Here is a 6,696-nt window from a genome sequence, read left to right on the forward strand (position 1 = left end):
CACAGATACACATCAAAAAGATTATCTACCATGATCAAGTAGGCTTTATTCCAAAGACACAGGGATGGTTCAATACACATAAATCAATAAAGGTCATAAATTATATAAATGGACTCAAAGACAAAAATCACATGGTCATCTCAATAGCTGCAGAAAAGGACTTTGAGAAAATTCATCATGCATTTATGATAAAAGTCATAAAGGGAATTGAACTGGAGGGAACATGCCTCACCATAATTAAAGCTATATACAACAAACCCACAGCCAATATCATTCTAAATAGAAAAAAACTGGAAACATTCCATTAAAATCAGGAACTAGACAAAGATGTCCACTATCTCCACTCCTTTTTAATATAGTGCTTGAAACTCTTGCTAGAGCAATAAGACAGGAGAAGGAAATTAAAGAGCAGTAATTGGAAGAGGTCAAATTATCCCTTTTTGAAGATAACATGATACTCTACCTAAGATATCCCAAAAATTCTACCAGAAAACTCCCATAACTGATTAACATGTTCAGTAAAGTGGGAGGTAACAAAATTAATCTACAAAATCAGTAGCCTCTCTATATACCAATAACAAGCAATCAGAGAAAGAGTACATGGAAATACTCCCATTCACAATAGCTGGAAAAAAAAAAAAAAACTCAGAATAAACCTGAACAAAGACACCAAAGATCTCTACAATGAAAAATTTAAATTTTTAAAGAAAGAGATTGAGGAAGACATCAGAAGATGGACAGACCTCCCATGCTCATGGACTGGAAGAACTAATATTATGAAAATGATGATCCTACCCAAAGCAATATATAGATTCAATGCAATCCCAATAAAAATCCCCATGACATACTTCATAGAATTAGAAAAAAAATCCTAAAATTCATATGGAAGCACAAAAGACCCCGCACGGCCAAAGCAACCCTGAGCACAAAGAGGAATGCTGGGGGGATTACTATACCAGATCTCAAAGCATACTACAGAGCTATAGTCATAAAAACAGCATGGTACTGGCACAAAAATAGACACATAGATCAATGGAACATCGTTGAAGATCCAAACCCAAGTACACACAATTTCAGCCACCTGACACTTGACAAAGTTGCCAAGAACACACAATGGAGGAAAGACAGCATCTTCAACAAATGGTGCTGGCAAAACTGAATCCACCTGTAGAGGAATGAAACTAGATCCTTATCTTTCACCTTGCACAAAAGTCAACTCCAAATGGATCAAAGTCCTCAGTGTGAAACTGGAAACCCTGAAACTCTTGGAAGAAAACATTGGCAGTAACTTACAAGACATAGGTGTAGAAAAGGACTTTCTAAAAAGGAAATCAGTTGTCAGGAATTAAGGTCAGCAATCAACAAGTGGGACCTTATTAAACTAAAAAGCTTCTGTACAGCAAAAGAAACAACCAAGAAAGTGAATAGGAAACCCACAGAGTGGAAGAAAATCTTCACCAGCGACACATCTGACAAAGGTTTAATATCCAGACTATATAAAGAACTCAAAAAACAAAGAATCAAGAAAACAAATGACTCAGTTAAAAGATGGGCTAATGGTCTGAATGGAGAGTTCCTAAAAGAATAAATAAAGATGGCTAAGAAACACTTTTAAAGTGTTCAGCATTGTTAGTAATTAGGGAAATGCAAATTAAAACCACCTTAGTGTGGGGACCTAAAGGCCCCACCTTGCATAGGTCCGAAAGGGAGTTACTGGGGGCACGACCGGCTTGCTTTGAAAGTCTGAAGGATACTTCCGCACTGCTGAGGAGTGCATGATTAGCACGTGACCATCCTTAAGATACACCCTTGGGGGCGGGGGGAGTTCCAGGTGCCTTTATAAGCTTTGGAACACTTGCAATAAATGAGTCCCTGCTTGACTAAGCTCCCCATTGCATCTGAGCGTCCCTGGTAATGGGGTCAGCGGCGTGGGCTGGCAAACAGCATGCTTACTCATTCCCAATCCTCACCTCACCGGGGGTCGTGGGTTGGAATCCCTGGCACCTTAGAATTTTATCTTACCCCAATCAGACTGGCTAAGATCAAGAGAATAAATGATACCAAATGTTGGAGAGGCTGTGGGGAAAGGGGAATGCTCATCCACTGCTGGTGGAACACTTGCAACTTCTATGAAAAGTACTGTGGAGAACTCTTAAAACACTAAAAACGAGCCTACCATATTACCCGGTTATACCACTCCTTGGCATATTCCCAAAGAACTCATTCTATTGCAGAGACACTTGTACATCCATGTTTGTTGCTGCTCTTTTCACAATAGCTAAGAGATGGAAGCAACCTAATTGTCCCTCAATTGACGAGTGGATAATGAAAATGTGGTCCATTTACACAATGGAGTTACACTCAGTGGAAAAGACAGATGAAATAATGAAGTTTGCAGATAAATGGATGGACCTAAAAACTGTTATACTAAATGAAGTAACACAGACTCGGAAAAAACACACGACGCATGTTCTCCCTCATTTGTGGATCCTTATATGTGAGTGTACATCCTGATGTAATGGCAGGAACCAGGAAAATGGAAAGTAACCAGGGAGGTAGAGGGAAAGACAGAACCCAAGAGAGAACAGTAGGAGACAGGTGTTACTAAGGGAGAAATCTGTAAAATGGGGGTACTTACCTGGGAGTAGATGAGGGAGGGTATACAAGGAACTATGGGATAAAGGGGAAGAAGGAGCTCAAGAGAGGTAGGACCATAGCAGACAGGAACTATCAAGAGAGAAAATGGAAACAGTTTAAATGGGGAGGGCATGGAGTGAGGATCAGACAGGGAGAGAGAGAGGAGAGTTAAATAGTGCCTAGCTAGTATTAAAAAAAAAAAGAGAGAGAGAGAATCATATTAGTCCAAAAACCTACTGAAAAATTACACACACAATATCTCTACACAAGTCTGTGTATATAACTGAAGGCTACATAACAAGAAACAATGCCAGATAGGAGAAACCTTCCTTTGAGTTGTTGGCCAGGGTAGTCCAAGAGACTCCTAAAATTACACAGGCTATTGCCACAGTCCTTGATGGCCTCCCAGAACTTGAAGGTAAGACTCTATTGCTGAAGATAGAACATACTTTAGACACAGGATTTGGAGCTGGAACTGACCTGGAAGTCACCGCCCCTGAAGTCTAGCTCTCATAGCTCTGGAGAACACCATGCATGCTGCTAAGGGAGACCATTAATCGATGGACCAATCCCAGCTTCAGGGCCTAAAAACCATACCAATGACCAGCACAGTAAATGACATTGGTGCTTTAGTGGTACTTTTATCTTGGGAGGGTGGGGGGTGTAAATAAAAAGCTACCTTATTGGACTTAAAGTCCACTCAGTGAGAGGAAACTCATGTAGTTCTATAAATCTAGCCAAATACACATAGCTGGAGAGGCCATAAATCTTAGAGAAAGCCCAAGGCTCTCATATCCCTAGACAAATGTAATTTCTTTCTATGTGCAAAATATGTATTTTTAAATTTACAGATAAGTATCCCAGTCACTATCCATCAAAGAAGCTTTTTTTTCAACAGACAGAGATTATTACAGAGCTCCAGAACCGGTCATACACACAGATTCTCTGTGAATTGCCCAAGCTTAAGTGGCACGTCTACAATGCAACCTCTACAGCTAAGGCTCCCGGAACATAGAACAAGGGATAAAGAAAACGCTAATGAATCTTTCAATTCTCATCAATGAAGCTCCCTCATCCAAAAGAGGGCCAGGAACACAAATGGCCAAAACATAGAGAGACTCTACAGAGTTTGGGTCCTTGGACAGGACTCCTACATTAAAATCCACCCACCCAGAGCTCAAGGACCAGTGAGAAAGAGAGGCAGAAAGATTGTAAGAGCCAGGGAGGAGATGCATGACCATATGGAAATAGAGTCCTACGGGCTCCTGGGATCCCTCTCATATGAACTTACAGCAATGGTGTCAGCATGCACAAGACCAAAGCAAACTCAAGCAGACAGAAGTCTAGCACAGAACTGTGGAAACGTACAGCAGGCCCCAATCTTAATCAAAGAATTACTGGCAGCTGATTACTGCTGGGTAAGGAAGATCTGATCTTCTTTAAGGGAAGGACTCTAGATAGGCTGACTAGACCTCAGTGAATGAACTTGCACTGAGGGACATCTGGGGACATTAACGACACAATAAGCCTTAACACAAATGATTGAATGTATAAATTCCAGTGGGGGCAGGGGGCTATGAGCTGGTGCCAGTGGGGAGTGGGGTATAAAGATGATTAAGATGTTTTGTATGAAATGCAAAAAAATTCAATAAAAAGATTTTTAAAATTAGTCATTACTTTCCAGAGGCAAGTGTTAGAATTATTAGTTTCTATTATTAGATTCACCCACTCAATTTCCAAGTTTGGAAATACATGCTAGCTTTTCTCACGGTATCATTTAATATCATTTTTTTAAAATTATCAACATGGTGCTGGAGAGATGGCTCAGCAATTAAGAGCACTGGCTACTCTTGCAGAGGACGCAGGTTCAATTCCCAGCATCCACATAGCAGCTATAACAATGGTCCATAAATCTAGTTCCAGGGGGTCTGATGCCTTCTTCTGATCTCTGTGGGCATTGCACTACACAGGTGTACCTACATACATGTAGGCATTATGTAAACTCATACACATAAAATAATTAATTTTTTTATTAGAAGAAGCATTTCATTACAGCTTTAACATATTCAGTAACAATTTCCAGAGCAAAGATACATCTCTTTCAAAAGTGGCTGTAAATTTTTAGGTTCACAATTGACTTAATAGAGTTATATAATATTGAACTCAGTGTAAACCCTGAAAGACATAGAATTGAATGAGTTTTTAACCTTTAAAAAAGATCCCCATTTCATTTTAAAATATGCTATTTCCTACAGAATGATTCATTTTTAATGCTACGAATGCTTAGATGTTTGCACATGTGTCTCTAATCTCTAGTATCTGGTTATTACTAGTCACAGTCAGTTACACTTGGCTTCTTGGCACCTGAGTATGGATAGAAAGTCATCAGGTAGATTTCAATGGTAATGTTTATCACCTCTGCTAATTAACATGAGGTAAATTTTTATGCTTCCTCCTCAAATATAACTCATTGTTTTATTTGTTGATTTTTTTTCTGTGTATATCATACAGAACATCCCAGACAATCTTATACCTCTATATACCCAGTTCCCAAATGGCATCCTCCTGTAGCCTCCCCTTGCCCACGGTTCACTGGAGCCCATATACTCTGTCATCCCTGTTACTGTCCACTGTGTTGTCGGCGCCCCCCAGCCATTCCCCAGTGCTTGTCCATCCGCTGAATCTAGTCAGCCTATCTAGAGTGCCTTGTTTTAGGAAGATCAGCTCTTCCTCATCTAGCAGCAATCAGTTGTCAATATTCCTTTAGATAAGATTGGGGTCTGCTGTTCATTTTCCCAGCTCTATGCTGGGTTACTGTCTGGGAGTCTTTTGGGCCACCCTAGCCAATAACTCAAAGGAATGTATCTCCTGTCTGGCACTGTTTCTTGTTATATAGCCTTTAGCTATACATATGGACTCTTAAAAAATTATATTGACCCCTTTAATCTTTGGTTATGCTTTCCTTTTGGGTGTTTAAGGCCCTACAATTGTCCCAGATAAACCAATTTATTCTTACCCATAATGTTTGAGGATCTGTTCCTCAGGGGTTAGTGGGCTTGGGAGGAGCCTCAGGCTCCTTTCTTTTACCAGTTCCACCTATGTGGAGATAAGTCAAAGGTCCTACTCGACCATGGCTGGCTTCGCTTGGAAACATGGAGGAAGTGATTCCTCTGTGTTGACCCTCCTCTTGTAGACTGGACACTGGTTCAAGCCCATCTGCCGGGTCTCCACAGCCTCCTTCTTCAAGAGGACAGGGGACTCACCACAGTTACAGGACATTTTGAGAGATGCTCCATAGTCCCCTGGAACTTAGTCGACCTAGGAGGGCAAGGAGCAAAAACTGTCCTTTATGTACCTTTGACCATATTGGTATAGTCCTCAAAGTATGGCTGTTAAACATCCAAGAAGGTTAGTTCCACAAGTCTGGTATTTTCAGTTACCATGTGCCATGTAGATAAAGCTTGGGCAAAGACCAAATGTTCTCAGATAAATCTTGCCTAGACATACATTATATTCTTTGATCTGGTTGTGCGTATAAGTTTTCAGTAGGTTGGTGAACTAATATGGTTCCCTCTGTTTTTTTTTAAAAACTACCTAGGCATTATTTATCTTTCCTCTCACTCCCTGTATAACCTTCTGCCATGGTTTCCCCACTTAAAGTGCCCCCATTTTCCCATTTCTCCCTTAATAATACCCTTCACCTATGGTCCCACCTCTCTTGAGCTCCTTCTTTCCCTTTATTCCCTAGGTTCCTTGTATACCCTTCCCTCCCCTCTCCCTTAAACTAACACAATTTTTATCCATATCTCCCTTATTAAGGCCTGTTCCCTACCGTTCTTCTCTTTCAGTTTCTTTCTTTTCCTTTACCACCCTGTTTCCTTTCCATTATCCTGGTTCCTGTAGTTATGTCTGGATACATATTCACTTATCAGGATTTGGTGCTAGGATCTACATATGAGGGAGAACATACATCATTGGGGGGGTGTTTTTTTTTTCTGAGTCTGTGTTACTTCACTTAGTATAACAGTTTCTAGTTCCATCCATTGACCTACAAATTTC

Source organism: Nannospalax galili, unplaced genomic scaffold (genome assembly GCF_000622305.1).
Source record: "Nannospalax galili isolate Female #2095 unplaced genomic scaffold, S.galili_v1.0 scaffold351, whole genome shotgun sequence".
Taxonomy (NCBI): domain Eukaryota; kingdom Metazoa; phylum Chordata; class Mammalia; order Rodentia; family Spalacidae; genus Nannospalax; species Nannospalax galili.